The 22979-nt window shown below is 51.1% G+C and overlaps 1 protein-coding gene across 4 annotated transcripts in view; it reads left to right on the top strand.

The window, feature by feature from the left end:
• The window catches only part of ETS1 (ETS proto-oncogene 1, transcription factor), a 74036-nt gene that overhangs the window by 30443 nt on the left and 20614 nt on the right, over positions 1–22979 (top strand). The window lies entirely within an intron of this gene.

Genomic DNA, 22979 nt, shown 5'->3' on the forward strand with positions numbered 1-22979 from the left:
ACAAGCTCCTGATCTGGGATCTACGTTCCCCCCATCCCTCGCTGGAAATGTCTTGCGTGGTCCAAGCACTCCTGGTATTTGGGAAACACAACTCCAGCCGTACCTCCTCTAGATTTACCACGTTTAAACCAGAAAAGCCCGCTGCTTTGATTTCCACACCCCCCACCCCCCCCCACCCCGGAGCTGGAGAAATGGGTGGAGGAAGGGTGCAGGAGCTATCAGGGAAGATAGCAACATGTTACTGAAACGCGGCCCGTGTGTTTTTGGTTTTTTTTTTTTGCTGTAGCGATAAGTTCAGCTGCTGCTGGCTGTGGTTAACGCTAATAGTTGAGCCTTTACCATAATAAGGGCTGTTGTTCACATACTGATGTCGTCTGACTGCCTGCTGACCCCAGACGCTCAACTGATATCTGCCTTGCTCAGCCGAGGTAGAGGATGGTGCTTGGAGGGCCTGCAGGCAAAAAAACCTTCTCTTTTTGGGTACAAGGGAGGGGGAAATGAGTCCTGTTGCTTCACCTCTCCCTGCTGTAATTCCCACTGTGCTGAAGTGGAGGTTTGCTAGATTTTGTGCAGCGCCGGTGCGCCGAAGAAAATCAAATTAGAGTTGTGCGTTTCTTTGCCAGTTAGCAAGTTTCTAGGAAACCCAGAAAGGGGGCTCAACTCCTGCCAGGCAGTATGATTTCAGGCTGCGTGCGGGAAATAAAATGACAGCTGACTGCTGGAGTGTAGGGGGGCCGGAGTGGTGCAGGGGTTGGTGCTCAGACTTAAAATAGATGCTTGTGTAGGATCAGCTTGTCTGCAGAGAGCTCCAGTAAGTCAGCACACGCCTGGGGGATCTGCCACCGATGGGGCTACATGGTGTCCGATGCGAGGAGAGTGTCTTTCGCATGATCTGTCTTCCCAGTCTACCTCCATGTAAAGAGGACCCGGTCTCTAGTTGTAGCTATTTCGGCACTTTGTGCCTCTGACAGCAAGGCTGAGCTTGGCTTTCAGGTGGGCTCTAAGGGGCTGGGCTTCAAAATGCACTGGGGACGCTGAGGATGATTTTCCAAAGCACCTATGCAGGTTAAATGAGAGGCTCTGGTGGAGTTGAGGACCTGTTTGTGCCTATTTCCTAAAGCTTTGGTTAAAAGCACATTTACTTTACTGTTGAGACTCATTCCTGCACCTCAGGTTGTGATAGCACTCCGTTTGCTTGCAGGGCAAGAAAATGGGATAGGAAGAAACACCTGGTCCATTGAGGCAGGGCTGGGAGGATGTGGGGTTTATTTTTCAGTTCAGACCAAAGTATCTGTTTAAATTCACACGTCTCCTGGCATGGGTGAGAGCCTGTTACAGAGGTGTCTGTGTTGTTTAGGTGTTTGAGCACTGGATCAATGTAATTGGCTTGTGCCTAAAGTGAGGACTCGGTGTTTCGCGCTACCTTGAGTTCATTTTCTTCTCTCCGTGCAAGCTCTTTTGCAGCTTATGTCAGCAAGCAATTTTTAGAGTTGACCCAAAGTTTAAACTTTGGCAGGAAGAGCGCTGAAAAACAAAAACCAAAAAGGTAGAAAAGAGCTGACTACCTATCGACTTCAGCTGCAGTCGCTTCTGTTTTGGTGGCTGTGCTAACACTGTGAGCCAAAAAGGTCAATGTTGTCAATTAGCTGGCTTAACCTCATTTCCCCTCTAACTTTTTAGAGAATGCTGAAGCTTTCTTGCTTGGTCGGATTGATGTTGAGAGAAGGAGTATGGATGCTGCTAGCCTATGTTTCTGGGATCCAGCAATGTCATGTGTAGGGGACATAACTCTTCTCTACTCCTGTCTGTTTTGGGCTGCATCTGAGGAGTTAACTGCTCCCTGATGCCTGATTCAGCCCTTGGTCTTGTTGCTGAACCTGCCACCAAATGTGGTTGCCCTTCTTTTCAAAATGAATATCAGCCTCGCTGAGGAATCCAGCCCCTCGTTCCTTTACATGCCAGCAAGCAACAAAGCAGATTTGCTTCACGGTATCCATAGGGTTAACCTTACGCAGGGAGAGTCGTTACAGGCATAGGTTTTCAATTGTGCAAGATGTTTAATGTGCCAGGTGCTTGATGCTCCGTAAAACTGCAGAGATGCATTGGCCGCACAGTACCGACTCCCTCTCACTCCCCTGAAATAAAACCCTGCTCCAACCCACACGTGCAGGCAGCCTCTCGTGTAAAAGTTAGATGGGATTTGTAGTGTGTCCAAAGGGTTTAAAAATAACCTGAAAGGGATGTGAAGTTGTACAAAGCTTCCAAAGCCAAATTCCCCCTCGCTGTTGCCAGCAAGAATGTGTGAGTGAGATGAGTAGGTCAGGAGCCAAAAAACCACTGCGATGGGCTTCTCCTTTAATATACAAGTTGTATGTGCGTGGGATTTCATTATAAGGATCTGATAAAGTAGATTGTAACATCACTTTTGATTGCTGATATATGACTGATCCACCAATGGGTTGGTGGGACTTAGTTTACTGGCTTCTTTGCAGACAGTAAAAATCCAAACCATGCAAAAATCAACCCTAACGGGAACTTAACCTTGCGACTGGTAAACGCTGCCCTCCGCAAATCAATTTGTTTCCTCCAATTCTGCAAAGCTCTGTTTGTTTTCTGTGGTCAGAGTTAAAAGCAGCTCCGCAACCCTTGCTGGCAGTGTGTAATTGGGACTCCCAAGTACTGAGAGATAACGACATTTCTTGCTAATGAAACTGCTGACTTGCTGCCCCTGAGGCATCCCACAAGGTACAGTAGAAGGGCTGTAATGGCATCACAGGTGAGGCAGAGATGCTGGGCTCCCCGTCCTCCTGCATCCACTCCCCCTCTTGCCTCCTTTCTCTGGAGGTGCATTAAGGGCGCAGCGGTGGATTTGTTCCTGCCTGGCATGAAAAGAGGAACTGGTCTGTGCACATGCAGCGTAGAAATCCTGACTGCCGGGGCGGGGGGGCACGGGGACGGAAGGACCCCGCATGTTTCGACCCCGCGTGTTTCGGCGCTTCCCATGCGTACCCTAAGGACAGCTGGGAGACAGACGCCTTGTTTCCATTGGCCTGTGTGTGGGTGGCATCCCAGGGGTGTATTTTTATCTGGCAAGAGCCTTTCCCTCTGTTTAGGGTTTGGGACAACGTCAGGTCAGGGCTGAAGCAAGATTTCTCCTGCTGTGGTTGCTGCAGGGTACAGGGAAGTGGACAGCTTCTATGCAGCGTATGTTCAGATGTAGGACCTGCCTGCATCACGCTGCTTCCCCTTCCCATAGCCAGGTCAATCTTTTCTTTTTGTCCTTTGCTTTCGCTTTCAATGCAGGCAAATAAGGGAGTTTGCATTTAAAGCGAGTCTTCTGGCAAATGCATACCCTCTTCCACAGTGCCTTGCTGCAGGGAAATGGCAAAGTGCTTTATGAGTTTGAGTGCTGTCTTCATTATGGTCTTAGGATGGGATCCTTCATCCTTCCCTCTATCTTGTCTAGGGAGGGCAAGTTTCCAACCATACCTTTGCTCCCAGCTCTTTCTATATGGGCACAGAATAGGGTCACAACTGGATCAGCCTGTTCAAGGGGAGTCAATTTGCTGAGCTGGTTGGGGATAAGAGTAGTGCACAAGGACTTGCAACATCTCTTCCAAAAAGGAAAGTTTGATCCTGCGTTATCCTTGCACAGCGCTCAGATTCCAGGCTGGTCCCTACAGCTGTGTCAGCCTCTGGGTGACTCAGTTTCCCTGCTGCTGTTAAGAGATCGGTCTTGGTGGTGGCTTGCATGGTCACGTTTTTGCATGTGGGATGAAACACAGCAGCAGAACACTCGCATTTCCCTCTCTGCTTCGTGATGTCCTCTGTGCCTTCCTCTGCATCAGTTGTACTGGAAGATCATTTCCCTATCCTCACCTGGAGGGGATGGGCACACACAAAAGGCCAGAGTGTTTGCCTGGAAGCCTGGCAAAGCCTGGGGAAAGGAAACAAGCACTGAAAGGTGAAGTGATTTCAGGGATGCAGAGAACTGCATCCGGCATCTTTCTGAATGCGTTCGCTTCTGCATTAACAGCAAAGGTGAGAGCTCGGCTTTGGCTGTGGATTGCTGTGTGTGGCACGAATCATCAGCCAACAAGGGCGAGACTAATAAATTGAGGGCTTTGGGCTCCTCTGGCATTTTCGATGCTGATTGCCTGTGGAGGAGGTGAGAATTTGAACTGAAAAAGAGCAATTATCTTTCTATGCACTTACAAAATGCCCATTACTGTGGTATCCAGCTCGGATGGGGGAATGATAGTTTCCCAGGAGGGAGGGGACTGGCTGCACCTGGCTGCCACCAGCTCCAACTTTTTAGTGTCAACTTCTGTCTGCTTAAGGGACAAAACTGTGAAAAGAGGTAGAAAGAGGGCAACTCCATAGACCTTTCCTTCAGGGATACACCGACTAAAGCGCATCCCTGACTACAGCATTTTCAACCTGGGTACAGGGAGTGAGATTTCCAGGAAAAAGGAGCAAAGCCCCATTCCTTACACTTTTTCATTATAAACTCCCCAAAGCATGTAACAACTGTGTAATTACAGTGTAGTTACATGAAGAGGCCGCTAATTTGCCATGTAATTATGGTGTGCCATGCTTTGATAGGCCTTATAAAATGAAGGGATAACACAGTCCCGTGCTGGAATGCCACGCTCGAACTCTCCAAAGCGAGCTGACGAGCACGTCGTTGTATACCATCCTGCTCTCCCAAATCCATAGCAGATTGCTGGCAGGCAAGCAGCAAGTAGCTGGGAACGTGCACGCTCTCCGGCGGGTCTGTGGTGCGTTGAGTTTTACCGGGGGAGCCAGCTTTTGAGTATGCTGCTGTGAAAAAGCAGCGACTGCATCCTCCTGGATGGATCCCTGCCGTGTGCCTGAGCTGGGGGGGGCAGCGGGGACGGGGTTTAGGGTGCAATGGTTGTCCTGTGGTTAGACCTTGGGATGATAGTGTGATGCTGGAGGCAAAATGGAAGGTGGCTTGGTGTTCTTCACCAGTTGCTGTTTTGGTGAGAGCAGATACATCTGAGGCACTCAGGGAAGAGTTAGGTGTGAGTGAGACCAGACTTTTGTCTCAATGCGGTTTAGAGATGTAAACTTGTAGATCTGTCATCCCAAATGGCTGTTTTCAGTTGTGGTACTGATATCAGCTGGGATTTTGGGGAAGAAAGGAACAAATCCAGGTGAACTTGTCCCAGACAAGGAAAGAGGGTCTTTTCCTTTTTGCACTGTCAGCTGGTCCTTGGGTGGGCACAGGGCAAGCAAATTACTTGACTTAGGAGAGCAAGTGTTATTGCTGTCCCTGGAATGGATCCAAAGGATGGAGCTGCTGGCATCCTCCACGCTTACAAATTTTGCTCGGGGGAAGACCTGTGCTTGGTAGGATGTTGAAGTGAAGGGGAGTAGTTGAAGTGAAGAAGGAGGGGATAATCTGCCTTACTTGAGCATTAAAATGCCCCTGGAGCCAGGGACTGAGTCTTCATTGCACTGTGAGTTTGGGGATCCCCATGGAAACTGGGGTCTTCCTTATGGGTGCAAGATTGTGCCTCCATAGGTTGAGACCTGACTCCCCAGATTTCCTTCTCGGCTGCGAGTTACAGGCCGGTTTGCAGCTTGTCCAAATCAGCGGAGCTCCAGTGAAGCCAAGGATATATGCTCTGATCCAGCGTAAAGCCTCATCACTGCAGAAGCCAGTGGGACAAATCTGTAGCTGATATAAACTCTACAGCTGTCTCACAGCCAAAAATTGAGCCTGCATCCCCCTTTTTTTTTAAGCCATGACATAGTTATGCATCTCAACTCTTTTGTTCCTCTTCCGTGACTAAGCTGCTCGCTGCCTGTGTTTCTTTTTTTTTTTTTTTCTTCATTGTATAGTTTATAATCTTCCAACTAGATACAGAAAAAAATTTGTTTGCAGTGCTGGCCAAGAAGGCTCTGGTTTCCCTGGCGTGGGGCCATGCTTACATCTCCAGTCAAAATACTGCTGGTTAAACAATAAATATTTATTGATTCTCCTACAAGCTCCTACATTTTTCCCAGGTGCAGTGGAATTGGGGGGGGGGGCACTTGAGTCCTGCTGATCGCAAAATTGTGAGATGGTTCCAGAGATAACATCTCTCTAGCAGTCTCAGATGCGAAGGTGACCCTTGCAAAGCTATATGGCCCTGTACATCCAGCCTATAGATCTGCTCTCTTCTGTCCGTCCCAGCTTTCCTAGGTTTTGTGAAGATTTGTGCCTATGACTGCTGCAGGCTTTGGTGGTAATTACATGAAAATGTGCAAATCTGCAAGTCGCTTTACCTGCCTGAGTATCTCCTTGAACACAGGAGGGACTTGCATCTTGGGCGGGATACGTACTTTGGTGTCGGGTCCAGAGAGGTGCCAAAAAAAAAAAAAAAAATCAGGGTGGTTTCAGTTTGTAATTTGGTTAAAAGGCTCAGCCTTCGTATCTAGATTGTAGACACCCGCCGGATCTGAAAGCGTGTAACATTAACAGGCTGCAAATGTTTGCATGCAAAGCCTGAGCTTCTGCAAGGCTGCGTGTGTTTAGATGAAGGCAAAGCTCTTGGTGCTTGCATTCAAAAGTGCTCTAAGTTGTTCTGTTCTCTTCTCCAATGTGGTGGGTGGCTAGGAGTAACTTTTGGCTTCTTTAGCCCTGGATGGGGGGCAAACCCAGAGCTCTCCACCGTTGCTCACCTCTTTCAGAACTGTGAGATGAAACTGCACATTTTTGTGTGAGGGTTTTTTTTTTTTCCACTCAACTGGCAAAAATCTGAGACCTGGTTTGCTCTTCTGTCCCATGAACAGCATCACGTCATTGGGGCAACATCTGTACGTGCAGGACTGGGCAGGCGATACATTTTTCCCCATTGCCTCCCCTGGTCTTGCTGACCATGCAGACTTTTTTGGCATGTCTCAAGTTGCTGTCGATGCCTGGCTCTCTCCGTCCAGCGACGTGGCCTGTGCACCACACAGGTGGACCTGTTGTTTGCAAGAAGCCAGGATGCTGTGCTGGTGCAGCACGGTCATTCAGTTGTGCCTCTGGTTCCTGTAGCCATGCAGCCGGAGGATAAATATAACCCGCCAGAAAACTATTACAAATGCAAGGAAGAAATAGCAGCTTTCTTTCCCAGGGAGGAAAATCTCCTCGTTTCTGTGGTTCCCTCTGGTTTGGGAGTGAGAACTGAAGATAGGAAGTCACCGTGAGCCCTCAGCTATTTGCTGTGTGCTGGCGGCAGCCCCCATTGTGGATTGGGATGTGCAAAGTCGCAGGGCTCTGTCTGGGTCTGAGCTGGTCAGCCTCTGGGGCTGTAATTCCCGTCCCCATCATCTTGCGACTGGTGTCCAACACGGCAGCAATCCCCTGCTGCAGCAATGCACTGCTTTCCAGCTTTTTTGCTTCTCTTAAACCTTTCCTATAAAGCTAGAAGAGGCAGAGACCTCCATCTCAGGTGGCTCGTGTAGAAACCCCAGCATTATTCGGACTGCAACAAGTGTCCGGTGGGTTTAGCCGTGCCGGCTCAGCATCGCCCAGCACCCTCGGTGGGTTTGCAGGGGGGATTGCTCTGCTGTAGGACGTGGCTGTGCCCCAGGCAGGCGTAGGAAACCTTCCCTGCTGACGACCATGTTTCTGGAGTGGCTGTGGAGCTGCAGGCCGGCTCCTAACCCTAGCTAAGTGTTCAGAGCTTGTTAATGAATGAAAAGCATTTTCTTACACGGAGGGGATTTTAAATTGGCTCCACATGGATTATGTACGTTGTCGCACTTTCCCGGAGGGTGATGGCATGAGTAGGAATGTGGGTTTGATGAAAGAAGCCAGACACTGAGTCAAAAGCAGAGCGCCTCACCCCCCCACTCCCCTCCCCATGCCCCCTCTCCCCCCCATCTCATTTCAAATATTTGATGTGATTCCAAGGCATTCTTCAGATGGCTGGTGGGGAGTGCAAGGAGAAGCCAGCCAGTGGGACTTTGCTATTTTAAAATGCACCATGCCGTGGGTGCTCAGCCCCAAAACGTTGGGGGAACTGATCCTGGCCTCTGACCCCAAAAGATGTCAAAGAAAGGCTTGATGAGACCTGGTTTTGGGGGAAACTGAGGCACGGTGCCCCCATTACGCTGCAGCAGGGACGTGGGAGCATCCCTAGCCAAGTACTCCAGGTCTCCATCTACTTGTGGTATTTAGGTTTTCTTGTGGTCTGCGTTAAACCGTACTGCACCTCTCTGGATCCTCCATAGCACCAGGAAGGCCGGGACCAATCTGCCTCTTGGGATTTCCAGTTTGGGTGTACTGGTTAACTCTGATTTGGGCTGGGAGCTAGACTGGGGGGGAGGCGAATGGCTCAGCCCTGCGTCCCTCCAGGAACAAAGTGTCTTGCACAGCAGGGTGAGGGTTGTGTGTCCTTGTGGTGGCTGTAGTCCTGGGCTGGGATTTCCACTGGGATGCTGCCTCTCCTGGGATGTGCTTGGAGGTCTCTGGATGAAAACTGCTGACTAAGGAAAAGTTGCTGTTGATGTTGCAGCCAGTAGACTCCAGAAACTGGAGCCGGACACTGGGAAGCGCTTTGGGGTTTGTTTTCTGTTGCTTTTCCCCCCACCCCTGTCAGCATCATCTATCACAATAATCAAAATGTGGCTTTTTGACCCACATGAAAGTTTTTTTTTTCGTAGGTGTCTGCATGTGTTTGTGCAAAACCACTTAATTTTGGTCAGTGTTCTGGAAGCAGCAAGAATTTTTTTTTTTTTTACCTTTTAGTTTTGAGAAATTGTTTACCGAAACCTGAACCGTCAGAAGAAACAACTTGCAAAAGCTGAGTACTCCTGGCTTTTTCCACTGGAAAATTAAAAAAAGATGTAGCGGAACACGTGAAATTAGGGTCTGTGTTTTTTTTTTTTTTTTACACATTATTGTTAGAAGCGGTTTTAAAATGCAATGCCAAGTGCTTTCTCTTTTAAAAGGCTCAAAGCATGTTACCCAACCGCTCCGTCTCTCCAAACCACTTTGTGAGGTCAGTAAACGCAATTCCTCCTCGTTTGCAGCCAGAGGTGGGGAAAAACACATTTACTCAATCCGCAGCATCAGCCGCAGGCGGCAGATGAGTCCGGCAGGTTGGTAGCAGCATCGTGGCTCTCCATCCCGTACCCCGACCCCGTGGCGTTTCCCAGACCCGTCCTTTCAAAGGGATGCGAAGAAATTTGGGCTTGATGTCAGAGGGCCGTCCCCGGTTCTGAGAAGCTCGGTGCCGCCACGGCGCTGGGAAAGTTTCGCTTTCCAGCGTCAGCAGTGGGGTTTCGGAGCTGTCACGGTAGCCGTGGCTCGGCAGGGCGGTTAGTCACTAGGGCTGGTTTCCATCCCTTTAAGCGGCTCCAGATTTGAAGCTGGCTCTAAAGCTTGCAACTTGAAAGGCCCCGGCCGTGCGCCTGTTTTGCCTTCGAGCTGGATGACTCTCGCGCGTTCCTGCTTTCAAACGGCCGAGCCCTGAGCAGCCGGGGCCATATGGATCCTATAGAGTGACCTGGCTGCTCGTCGGACTGGCGTTAACGTCAACAGGGCGAGGAGGGAAGGGGGCTCGACAGGGAGCGGGGGGCTGCCCCTGCTCTGAGCTGGTCCCGGGCTGGACCAGCCCTCTTGCTGCTAGCCCAAGCCGTTTGGCATCTTCAGGCTGTGATGGAGGGCTGCTGCCTCTTCCTTGGCTTCCCTGGGAGTTTGCTGGCTGCCGGTCCTAAGCATTTATTGAAAGCTGAAGTTAGGCTGAAAAAAAATGTAAAATAAATTAAAAAAAAAAGGAAGAAGGGGGGAAAAAACGCAGAGAAAAAGAAGAAAAGCAAAGGGGAAGGGATAGTGTGCCTTTAAACAGCTGTGCGCCAGCGTGTGTAACTGCGCTCGCTAATCTGGTGACTAATTCGGTGCGTTGCAAAGCAGCAGCGAAGCTGGTTGCCAAGCCGGGCCGCGTCCCCGGCCGAAGGCTCAAGGAGTCATCGGGTCCTCTCCCTCCTTTCATCCCGCACTCCGTCGGGGCGCCGTTCCCCCCCCCCCAGCCGCCCCACCACTCCCCATGGCAATTTATTTACTCATCTGGAGGGCACAGCCCCGGCGGTCTCTTGACTCAGCAGTCCGGGGCCGATGGGAGCTGCGGGAGCAAATTCCAAGCAAGAAATAATCTCATGACTAGTCTCGGAAAAGATTGCTCCGAAAAGATCCCCTTACGGTCACGCAGCGCTCCGTGCCCGCCCCTCCGGCAGAGCTCTGACGAGGCTCCCGATTTCCCAACCTCGGGGAGCCGGGGCATCGAGCCAAGGCAGCCCGGGGGGAGTCGTTGGACCTTTCTCCCTTGGAAAAAGAGGGATGGTTTCGGAGACGGGGGCGGCACAGGGGCCTTGGAGCCAGTGCCTGTCCTCCCCCGGGGCACAGGGGTGTGGGGAGCTAGAGCTGGTTTGCCAGGGCAGGGAGCCCAGAACTTGGGGTTGTGTTGATTTTTGGGTCATTCCTTCTTTTTCTTCCTCAGCTTCCCAGGGAGGGGTTTAAACCCTTCCTTTGCCGCCTGGCAATGTCGGTTCTTTCATCAGTTTTTTTGCTCAGGCACCCGCATTACCTACAGCGGGGCTGGCACCGTGGATGACTTACGAATTGTATTTATGCTTTTTGTGCCTGTTGGCTTTTTTTCATCCTACGTGTCTCTCTCACCCTGGCCTTTTTTCCCCACCTCCTCCCCATCCAGAGTCACTTGAGTCCCATCCCCTTTTGAAGGCACTTTGGGAGGTCTGGTCCCATGCCCAGTGCTGGGGATGGGGTGGAATTCAACCAGGTTGGGAATCGAGGATCTTTGCAAACCTGCATTTTTCCGGGAGGAAGGCTGGCCCTGTGGGCGGGCAGGGCTGCTGAGCTGACAGCTCTCGTACCTCCTTGTCAACCGGGATCAAGGCTCTGGAGCACACAGCTCCTGGGGCTGTGACCGCAGGGACATGGGTGTCTGCGGGTGTCCTGCCTCCCTGGATGGGTGCCCGTGCACCGCAGTGGCTGTGCTGCCTTTTGAGATGAAGATGCCTGGGAAGAGGAACCAGCCTGTGGCTCCTGCATCCCCAGTTTCACCCCAGCCCCTAAGCAGCAGAAGCTTGGGGCCGAACCGCCAAGGGCAGCGGGGAGGCTCGCACCCCTGAGCCACGCATCCAGGGCCTTGCCGAAGCTCCTCCAAGCTTGTTATGGTCGGTGGAGGATTCCTGGAGTTCCTGGCATGGGCTCCCAGCTCCTGAGTCGCCAAATGACACCCCCTCCACCCCCTCCTACATTTACGTGTCCTCCTAATAGCCTCTTGGCCTGAGCAGCCGAATTCAATCAGCCCTTTCACCATCTGCTCCCAGGCACTTCTGCCGGGGAAGGCTTGGGGCCAGAGAGGCTGTAATTCCTTAATAGCTTCCGGATGCTGCGTGCAGGGTGGATGCGAGGGCTGTGAGTGTCTCAGCCTCTCTCCCCCCAGCCTTCGCTGAGGTTTCCAAGCTTGGGCTTCCTCTGGGCAAATCCGAGCACCTCCAGCCGCTCTGATTTATCCCTGCCCGCCCTTCACTCTCCCGTCTCTCCAGGCTGAGGCCAATAGGTGACATAATCCCTGTCCTGGACAACCCTTGGCTCTGGGATGGGGATGACTGAAGCTGATGGGGCAGCCCAGTTCATCTTTGGCTGCCTTCCCCAGCTCACTCCCACCTTCTTCATCTTCCCAGGGCTTTGTTTGGCCCAATCTCTGCACTGGTCCCTTCCTGGTGGGAAGTTTCCTAGAAGTTGGAGCTGGAAAAGATGACCTTCCCGGGATCATTTGGGAAAACCCTTGCTCTCCTGCGTGGGGATGCTTGATAACCTGGAGGTTGCATGGTGTAGCCTGGAAGGGGCAAAGTCCAGGAGCTCTGTGCTCACACAGGGATGGAGGAGGCTTAATCTCGGGGCTCTTCAGCTGCCTGCTGTGCTTGGGAAAATCCTCTTGTTCTTCACCTTTGTTTCCTTGTCTGCTTAAAAATAATAATACCAGGAGAATCGTTCCTGGGCTGTTGTGAAATGAGATCGGTTTGGCAGCAGTGTTTCTGAGGCACTCTCTGCAGTGTGGGCTGGAGAGTTTTGGTTCCCAGGTTTCTCCTAGGGCCCTTCCTGGCCTCCATCACTGGAGGAGCTGAGCAGCTTGGTTCACTCCCTGGGGATAGGGAGGTGAAACAGTGTTGGGCTGGCAGGCAGCGTCCAGGGATGGCCTTGTCCCTTGTCCCCTCCTGGCCCCAAGGCCAATGTGAAGCTGACACTCGTTCGCCTTGCCCTGGCGATACCTTCGCTTGCACAGCTTTCAGCCCAGCCAGCAAAATCCTCCCCTGTTTGTGGCTGCTGGGGTCATCTGCGGCTGTGCAAAGCACGCCTGTCTCAGGGCTGGTGGGTGGAAACAGTCAATGTGCAATGGGTGTAGAACGCGCGTGGCTATTGTCCGTGGGCTGGGAAATGGATGGTGCTCACAGAGGTGTCATTTGGTGGCATTAGTGGAGTCACAACCCTGAGGGCTGCCTGGGGAACCGAGGAGATGGGGCTGGCTCAGGCAGCAGAGCAAAGAGAGCAGGTCCTTTGCTTTGAGCATCTTTTGCCTCTTCTATTTAGTTGGTTCTTTCTCCCCTCCTGTTAAATGATGCTGCGCTTAGAGATGCAGCTAGCATAGGGAAGGTGCTTGGAGCATGCAGTGAATATCGCGAGCTACTTCAGTTTTGATTTCAGCTGCAGGGAGCTGCTGTGTGTTATTTGTGAGCCACAGAGAGGGAGGAAGGATACCTTCAGAGAGGAGGGGTCAAGGTACTTGCAAGTGTAAGTCTTAAGTGGCAGTAAATCCAGTGATGCAAAGAAGTTAATCCATATCTAGCACAGGGGAATTAGAGGTATGTCCATCCTTAAGCTACCTGCCATCTCTTGGCAGCTGCTAGCAGAGTTGACTATTTGCTCTAAAGAGTTATAAATAATTTTGTTGATTAAAATGATTGATTATCCTTGGTCTAATATTATTTAGTCAGAGCAAACAGTGCTGAGATTTACCAGCCGCGCTCTGACCTCCCAACCCTGATCTGTTTGCAAAAAGCCTGTGCAATTATTTGTTTGATTTCAAAGCTAAATACCCTAATCTCTCCTCTCCTCCTTCGGTAACTGCAAAGACAGCTGGACAGCTTGGCCTGATAAGGGAGGACAGACCTGGAGTCCTCGTGCAGTGGCGGGTCCCTGGGCAGAAAGGGATGGGGTGGTGAGATGGGGACCTGGTGGTCAGCCGGTGAGGACAGGGTAAAGTTCTCAGGCTTCTTCTTCGCCTCCGCACATACTCGCCTTGCTCATCGCGTGCTGCTGGCGCTTCCTGGGCAGAGCCAAAACACTCCCTGCCGTATGGAAAAAAAAAAAAAAGATGCTATCAAAAGCCTAATATTAGAAGAAGGGCTTTCTCTGGGTAAGGCGGCAGCAGCGATCCCTCCGCAATCCATGGAGGATGTGATACGCTGCAACTTGCACCCTCCCATTGAGCAATCGGCCGCGTTTTTTTTGCCGGCTTGGCTGTACGTCTGGCTGGTGTTGCCCTGAAGGGAAGGGTTGGCCAGGAAGGCTGCGGAGGTGGGGGTGGGACGGGCGGCAGGAATCTGCAGCTGCAGAGCGATGTGGCAAGCTTCGCCCCCGTACCCTGCCGCCCTGGGGCAGCGTGTGTGCTCGGGAGGTGACCCAAAGCTGCCGAGCCTCCCTTCCTCGTCATCGGCTCCATGCCTTCTGCATCATTGGCTTCGTGCTCTCTGCATCATGTGGAGATGTCCTGGGCTTGAGGAACGCCATAGGAATACCCGTGGGCACCTTCCACTCATGACCGATAGGCACTTTTATTGTATGGACACCACCAACGTGTGTCTCCACAGCAGGTCCAGCCCTTCCAACTTTAACAAACATTCTTGGTTTATGAATGAGAGAGCTGGTGAGTGAAGGAGAGCGACTTTGTTGTGGAGGGAGATATTTTGGGTATTGGACATCATCCTAGCTTGAGGGCACTTCAGACTGTGTCCTGCCATGTGGTACCCTCGTGTCTGGCATGACGTGGCATTGACTCAGCCTGGAGGCAAGGGCTAAGGCCAGGACAGAGAGAGATCAGTTTATGCAGGACTTGGGCTGAAAATCAAGTGAAGGTTGGGGAATTCCTTGGGATAGACAGATTGGAGGCGTTTGGCTGAGCTTCTGTGTATCTGATCCCTTCCTGAGGCAAGGATAATTTAGGGTCCTTTTTAGGACTAGTGGGCTCCCAGTAGCAGGGGCATCTGTGGAGCCCATCTACCTCAGAAGCTTGTCTTATCGTGGTGATGGGCAGCACAAATAATTGGTTTTTCATTCTGGGCATGGAGTAATTTCACGTGGCTGTGGATATGCAATGAAACCATCCTGAGCTGTGAGGTCATGTGTAGCTGCTTACAAAATGTGTTGGCACGGAGCGTTCTTCAGGTGTGTTTGAGCCGATTTAGAGGGGTTGGGATCTCTTTGTGGGGTGATGAAAGAGCTCAGCCTGAGTGAAGGTTCCTTGGCCCTTATCCCTGCTGCGAGGGGACAGCCCTGCCAAGAGATCTCAGCCTTCCCTTTTCACACTTCCGATCCTGACAGCATCTTCCTCGCACAATGTACTGCTGATTAACCTCAACCCAGCCTTGCAAAATCTCTGCTCTCCCTTTTCTGGGAGACTATCATGCGTGGTTTGGCAGCCCCATCCTTCCCCAAAGCAAGCAGCTGGAGGTGTTGGAGCTGAATCCCCATTGCATATCTGTCCGTATCGCTGAATGATGGAGGAGAGGGAGATAACTATCTTGGAGGAGAGAGTGAGGGCTTGTTTGGGTAGAGAAATGCTCAATCTGAACTGCTTGGGTGTGATTACAGTAGTACTTTGGTAGCATCCTTGTGTGCTTTTGCAGCCGGTGGTAAATCTATGTCAGCGTACTGGGATGCATCCTTCTCTTGGGACAAATCCTCCAGTCGCATCAGTTCTTCATCGAAGATGCCAGAAATGGCATCATCAGCCAGAGATTTGAGGTGAGAACAGCTGAAGTCCTGGTTTTAACCTGGCTGGAAAGAACTTAATGCTCTCCTGGATGGTGGGAAGCACTGGGTGTGGATGACCTGGACCACTGTCTCCTCTGCAAAGTGCCGGTGCCCAGCTGTGAGTTTGCTTTGGGAGGGCTCAGGCCATGCTCTTGCGGCTGTGGAAACCTCCAGGGTGGTGAAGCCAGCACGTCTGGCCTTGCAGGGCTCCCAGCCCAGCCCAAAGAGAGCAAGGAATTTCAAGAGGCTTCTGGTCCCAGGCGTGAGCCATTTGAATACCTCGGGCACCCTTCCAAGAAGCAAATGAATATCTAGTTGTTTGTTCGGTGGGGATCGCTGGGTTTTTGGACTTTTTTTTTTTCTTTTTTTCTCATTGCTGTTGAGCAATTTGAGCTTCGCTGCTGGGACTCGGGGTGTGAGGAGCTGGGTTTTAGCCGCTTGTTTGCAGAGGAGCATCTCCCGGAGCTTGAGCACTGATGTGGGGCAGCTGACACGGGCATGACCTGGACTTGCTATTTACACTTGACCTCCTTTCAGTCGGGGCTGGGTGTCCATTACAGGCTTTGCTGAGCCCACCCCACGCTCCCATTAGTGCATGTGTGCCTGTGCATGGGGATTAGAGCTCTTTAGCAGCGCGGTTAGCGGGGATTAGAGAGAGTTATCACAGGGGAAGCATGTCTCATAGGTTTGTGTGAGGCAGGGAGTGTCCTCCCAGCCCTGCTAAGGAAGGATGGGAGGCGAACAAGCCTGAAAGTGAGATGCTAATCCTGTCTTCAGAGGGGACACCCCCAGCTCATGTGACGTTCTATTGGGAAAGCGGGAGGGTGAAGGGCGATAAGGGCCTGACTGCTGGAAGAAGAGGCTTTGACTCCGGAGCAGGAGTGGTTTGGGCACGTGGAGGTTGTTCCTTGCTGCCTCTGCGTTGGCTGCAGCCTCCTGGGCTGGCTATCTCCAGAGCACTGACCTGTGAGCTCAGCCTCTGCACGGGTTTTGCACGGGTTTAATTAACCCCGGACTGTGCCATCAGGTCGACGGGTTCGGAAAAGTTTTTAGTTGCGATCCTGTTAAATCTAAAGTGACAGAAGCTGTTTCGAAGCTGATTCAAGAGTGTTTGCCTTTGCTGGGGGGGGGGGGGCGGGGGGCTTGTGTTGGGTTAACGGCGGTGCTGGAGCTAAACCCTGCCAGCCTCGTAGCACAACCTCTGCCATTGCTTCGTCTTGGTGGAAAGATCTTTTTGCTGGCTGCTTTGCATAGTTTTGACGAATGTGTTAAACCGTGGCCATGTTCCCCAACCTCAGAGGTGGCCGCATCTCCCTGGTGCTTGCTTTTATCCATCTGTGCTCCCTCCAGCAGCTGAAATGGGGAGAACGGAGCAAATCCCTCCACTGAGGGAAGCCCTGCTTCAAGTTGCTGCAGGAAGATGAACTGTCGGTCCTGTCCCTGCCTGCTGAGGCTGGGGAAACTTTCCCGTAATTGCAGCGAGCGTTGACTCAAGCCCTGTGGTTTTGCTTAGCTTCGGTCCAGGGGTTTCTCTAGCACTTCTTTCCCTCCTCTCCCCCACAAAAGCCGGGGAGGACCGAGCGAGCTGACCACCAGGCTGCTGTTCCCCTGCGAGCTCCTGGGACTGCAAGGGATGCCGCTTTCCCAGGATCTCTGTCCAACACCCACATTGTAAAGCCGGAGGAGAGAGAGAGGGAGCGGAAAGGAGCCTGAACGAGGGCAGCAGGCAGGCTCAGAGGGCAAAGCCTGCGAGTTTGATGGCATCGGGGTGGTGGGTGAAGCATCCTTTCACCTGCCGGTGCTGCTGCCTGGTTCTTCGCCAGCTGCGAGATACCCAGAGCCAAAACCCTCCCTCACCTTTTGGTTGCTCTGTGTCCAGTTTTCCTCGTGGGCTCCCCTGAGCATCCTCTTCTAGCAAGCTTGCACCCATGCGAGGGTGTCTCCATTTTACAGAGGGGTGAAGCAATTTACCCCAAAGCCTGAGGCCAAGCAGAGCATCCTGACATCTCACCCTCATCTTAACCTTTCCCCTTCCACGCTCCCTGCGATGCTCTAAGTGCTGAGAGTCCAGACTTGGAAGAAATGCTTTTATCTGCATTTAGGGAAGACAGTTTTCAGGCCCTTTATTTAGGGGAAGAGCTCGCCCCCATGACACACTGCATCTCCATAAGAAAGCTGCTGAATGCCGGAAGAAAGCCGGCTTTGTTGTGCTTTCTGCAGCGCTAAGCAGTGTGGGCTTTCGGTTTCCTCTCTTGTTTTTCTCTTGAAGCCCAGCTTTCATCTCAGAATATTTATTTTTCACTGCTTGAAGGACAAAAAAAAAAAGACTTATTTTTCTTTTTCTTTTTTTTTAAGAAGAAATATATTTATTTTAAATTAAAATAGCAAATGTCTGTGCCTTTTGTGCCATTCCTTGCAGAGGGAAGCAGGGCCGGTCTCTGGCAAGTTGCTGCAGGAAGGGAAATCAAATCTCCCCTCCGGACTGCCCAGTACTGCCTCTCTCCCCCTGTCCTGTCCCTGCATCCCCAGCGAACACCTCTCCCAGTGCTCACCCCTTCTCCCCATCTGTCCTTGCTTCCCAGTCTTCCCTCTATTCCCTTTTTTCCAGCTTTTTGTCCCGCTTTCCCTTTCCTCCCCCCTGAATTTTGCTGCCCTTTCAGTCCGAGGAGCCCTAATTAGAACAGGCCGGCTCCTCTCTTGCTTCCTGCGTGGGAGTGAGAGGCAACGCTTGTGAAAACAGTTCAAAAGTGCAGACAAATTTTTGCCTAATCCTGCCTAAATAACAGGGGGCTCAGCCAGGGTTATTTACCCGGGCGTCCCTGCTCCAGAGCGGGGGGCACCTGGGAAAGGCAAAGCTGCCCCGGGGGGAGTGGAGGTGCCTGGTGGTGGTGGTGGAAACCTGAGATGGGGAGATGGTGCCTCTGCGGTACCCAGGCTGCTTCGTCGGAGAGCGTGGGAAGGGTCTCAGCTCCTGGCCCCGCTCTCCCCAACCTCCTCTTATCCTGAGAAAGGTTTCTCCACTGCTGAACCCTGCCAGCTGGGGGACGTTGGGAAATTTGTCGTGTTTCGGCTTCCCCATCCCTAACTCTGCCCTAGTTTTGGTCCTCGTGAAGGCTGGGACAGAAAGGGCTTTGGTGTGGCGAGGGATGAGCTCAGGCAGCGTCAGGCTTGGTGTGGGCTGGAGATGAGGAGTCTTGAGGCTTGGTGGTCACGGGCTGACTGTGGGCACACGGGAAGAGGGTAGGAGAGCAAACCCATGTCCCTCCTTGCAGAGCCTTTGAGAAACTCCTCGCGCTCCATCACAGACATCCAGGGCGGGGGGATGTCCTGGACCGTGGACACCTTGAGGTGGGGCAGCACTGGTGGCTGTCATGCATGGGGGCTCAGAGGGGGATCTCAGCTAGCTCAGGGCTCAAGGACTGAGGTCTTTTTGAGACAGGCACAAATTCGTGCAGCCCTCGGATGCACAGTCCCAGAGAGATAATTTTTCTTGACTCTCTGCAAATGATCTGGTTTGAAACCAACATGCATCTTCTCCCAGACTTGTCCCCATCCCTCTTTCAAGTCACCAAAGGGCCCGAAATCCTCATGATATCAGCATGCTGCGGGGTTACTCTCAGGCCTGGGAAGGGGAGGACGAGGAGGCTGGGCAGGGAGTGAGCTTTTACCTGAGACAACAGCACATTGGGTTCCTGACCTTGGTGTCCATCCATCAGAGCAAGGGCAGGAGGAGGCCACCGGGTCAGCTGGCTCCACTCTGACCTGCCGTACATCCATTTACATTCAGGCTACTGGGTAAAATAGCGGGGACCAGACAAGGACACACTGGGGCTTTTGATGGGAAAAAAAGTGAGTGGCCGAGGGGAGCTTTAAAGAGGCATTGACCCCGAGTGGAAACTCGGGTGAAAAATGACTTTGCTCCCATCCTCCTGCTCAGAGCATCTTTTTTTCCTTTACTGCCATTTATTTTGCTTATGCAATCAGATGCTAATGCTTTGGCGTGCAGCAGAGTTGCTTGCATTTTAAGGTCAAGATCCCTAAAGTTTGTAAATCGTAGTCCTTTAAAAAGATCAGATGCATAGAAATAGTTTATACATGCGGAGCCTGGTGAGAGCAGAGTGGGAATTTGGCTGGGAGATGAACTCGGTGATCTTGGCCTCTTTGTCCGTTTGCTGGCTGGTTTTCTCCCAGGCTGCATGTCTCTTGGTGCAACACCTACCACAAGTAGGGTGGGGGTTTTGGGCAGATCCCCCTTAGCATAAAACCCTTGCCGATGGCAAGGTCGTTATTATCCTCTTGTCTTTCTACAGTCCAGTCCCCAGGGATGTCAGGGAGCTGGAGGAAAAATAGGGGTCTGGTTCTGAGAAGCCTCTGGGGTCACAAACCGAGCCCCCAGATCCCTCCTTGCTTTGGAAAGCTGCAGCCGGATGAATAGATGTCCCTCTCTGCCTTCCCACCGTGCAAGGCAAATTACTAATCTCTGCTGTACAGATGCTGGAGATGCTGGTGACATAATTTTCCAGAGTGACTGCAACTCCTGTTAGTATTTAAAAATCAAACCATAACACCCTGCCTGGTCTCCCAGGAGGAAAATGAAATGCAGTTCCCTGTCAGTGCAGCGGCAGCAAGAGGAGGACATGGCATCTAGGCAGCGAACTGCACGTGGCAGCCGTGTCGATGAGGCTTTAATGGGCGTCATAAAAACGATACAGCAAACCGAGCCTGGGATGCAAAGCCGTGGTCGCCTGGCCCCCGCTGCTGCGCTTGCTTTTCGGATTAAAACCCTGAAATTTCTAAACTGCGTTTAGGTGTAACAGCTGGGTTGGTGCTGGCTAATGCTCCTTCCCCTACATTTCTTCCGAGCCCGTGTGTGTGTGCACGCATGCATGCGTGAGTGTACTTTGTGGACAGCAGGAGGTACACAAAAGGAGACATTTTATTTGTGCAAGATTTGATTAAAATCTTGGAAACAGGTTTCAGATGGCAGTGAAAGCTGAAACCGAGGGAGCTAAGCCCGGGTTGCTTTTGTTCCCGAAATTCTGCTTGGCTCTGACCTTTAGGCATCCCAAACCGAAGGTGAAGGACTTGTCTGCGGGTGCTGGAGGGCATCACCAGGGCTCGATTCTCCTCCCTGGGAAGTAACTCCCCTGCACCCAGCAAAGTTGCATCCGGCGGAGCTGGGTAAAGCCCATCACGCTCCCCAAACACACAGGGATTAAAAAAGAAAATGGTATTTAAGTAAATTCAGTAACTCAAAACCAGCAGAGGCAGAATTTAGATTAAAAACTGTCCGTCCCCCCCGTCTCTTTCAGATCACACGGCTAAGGCTTGTCCACAAACACGTATGCAGAGCTTTATAAACACGTTTAGTTTTACACGTGTGAGCTTTTCTATAGATGTGGGACACTGCTGACTAAAATAAGGCTTCTGCAAGCGTTAGCAGGCTTGGGGCTTTTTGGCTGTTTTGTCTTCTGAAGAAATTTTAGCTAGTAGCTACGGTCTAACGGGAAAAAAAGTAGATGATGTTTCAATCCTAAATCTGCCGAGTACAACGTATTTTGAAGGAGAAGCCTTGAAAGGCACATTTTGATTTATTTTGGTGTTTAAATAGAAACCCTCCTCTGGCACTTCACTTTTTAAAATTTTTTTTTTTTAATTTGAAAATAGACTGTTTGCTTCTCCGATGACCTCTCCCTGGGAATCACTTTTAAGTCTTCCCTGTTTTGACATGTTGTTTGTGCAGAGCTCAGCGTTCACCTTACTAAACCGAAACCTTATACCCCGCTACCGAAAAATTGATTCGCTGGGTATGTGCAAACCCAACCCCATGAATCCTGCAGGAGAAAACAGGATCGGTGATAGGTACTCACTTATATTGCAGAGATAAAAATACAATTTTGCACGCGCTTCACCTTGCCCTGCTGCTCTTCGTGGCTTGCCTAAGGAGGTCATCTCCACACAGGTTTTCACGAGTGATTCAGTGTAAAAATTGGGGTTAGAAACGTTTTCTTAGCCTAAGTCTGACTCATCTTCCCATAGCACCCGGGAGCAGTGAACTGCCGTTTAACCAGCCGGCGGAGGGGAGCGGATTCCTGGGTGGTCCCTGTAACCACAGAGCACAGAAAGCAAAGCATTAAAATGTAACATGAGGATGAAGGGAAAGGGGCACTGAACCACTTTCTCCCAGTGTTATCTCAGAGCAGCAGATGGAGAACAGAGATAGTGAGGGTGGCTGCTCGTTTTTCCGTGCCCTCTCCAGCCAAATCCAGTAAATAATGAAGTGTAATTTGCCAAATAGCCTTTGAATGCGTTATTTGCTTTCGAAGGTCCCGATATTTTCACTGTGGCAGGGAATCCTTGATTTATGTGGTGGGGTTAGGGGGAGGAATCGGGTCTCGAGAGGCTCGGTGTCAGGGGTTTTACTAGTCCTACCTGAGCAAAGAGTCGTGCACATCATTACTTGAGTGCTTTGGTGACTAACGTTAGAGGGAGCTGCAAATAGAAGGGGTGATCTTGCAAGTCTTTTACTTGAGGACGATAGGTAGAAGGTGCAAAGTTGGAGACAGAAAAGTGGTTCTGTTTGGTTTGGCAGTGGAATTGCATTTGGCACGTTCAGCTGATGATTTGGGGATGCTTTGCAGCGTGGTCAGCCTCACCCTGTGCTGCAGAGCCACACCTGAGGGCTTATTGACCCAACCCCAGATTCCCACTTGCAAAATCACCCCAGCATTGTGTTGTTTGGACTTTAAATGATGCCTGTGAGTTTGCTTGTGGAGGACCTGAGTGGAGCAGGAACCCCAGACTGGGTCAGACTGGAAAGCAGCGTTGTTGCACTGGGCTGCCCGTGCTCGGTGGCTGTCTCCAGCCCTGACTCGCCGTTGCATTAGGGATGCACTCAACGCTGCTTGAAACAAGCACTCAACAGCATTTTGCAGGTATAATGGCTTATTAAATCAGAGCTGAAATTAACTTAGAGAGATGGTAAGCTGAGGTGGCTGGCATTTCCACAAAACAGAGAATTCTTTGACTTTTGATGTCTACATCCAGACATTCATGAAAACACCAAAAAGAGCTTGCGCATGTTGTCATTTTTCCACTGAGAACATTTTCATTGAAAAATTTCCAATAGGCTACAGTGCTAAACCAGCCTCAGGTGGAAGATTAACATATGAGACCGATAAAAGTTCAGTCGTCTGAGATGGTGGTTGTATGAGGCTTTCCTTCTCTGCGAAAGATGGTTTTCAGGAATGCTTAAAATATATGAAAAAGAGCCAAACCTTTATCCAGATTGAGGAGTTGGGGTTTTTTTTGAACGGTTGCTTTTGTTTATGAAACTCTTTGGCTACAAATATCCGCCTCCTTCCAAATAAATTAGGAAAAAAAAAAAAAGAAAGAAAGAGTGAGCTTTGCTTCTCATCAGGACTTACTGCAAGGCCCGGCTCTTGGCTTAGCCCTGCGCTCTCCCATGGGGGCGGCTGAGCATTGTTCAGTGACTCACCCTGAATCGCGTCGCTCCATGCTATGGGCTGTGCATGATGTAACTCTGTGCTAACATGGGATTTTCCAGCTCTTTGTTTTCCCTCCCTCCTCAAATGGGTTTTCTATTGGTATTTCATCCTGCCTCAGCCTGCTGTCAACTTACTTTTTCCAGGATTGTCCGTGATTCTTTAAAATTAGTTTTTTTCCTCCTGCTTTTCTTTGGACCAGGATGCCAGAGGTGAAGCGGTAATTCAGAGATGCTTTTCTCCCTGCTTTCTTCTTCACCTTGGTGTAGAACTCTTTACCTTCACTGGTGTCTGGAGCTGTTCAGCTATCTCCCAGGCTCCAGATGCCACCTGGGGTGATGGAGCCCAGCAGGCTGATGTCTGTAAAGGTCTTTGATATCACCGTCAAATTTCCAGTAGCATATTCATGGTTGACT

The sequence above is a fragment of the Gavia stellata genome, chromosome 26 (assembly GCF_030936135.1).
Source record: "Gavia stellata isolate bGavSte3 chromosome 26, bGavSte3.hap2, whole genome shotgun sequence".
Taxonomy (NCBI): domain Eukaryota; kingdom Metazoa; phylum Chordata; class Aves; order Gaviiformes; family Gaviidae; genus Gavia; species Gavia stellata.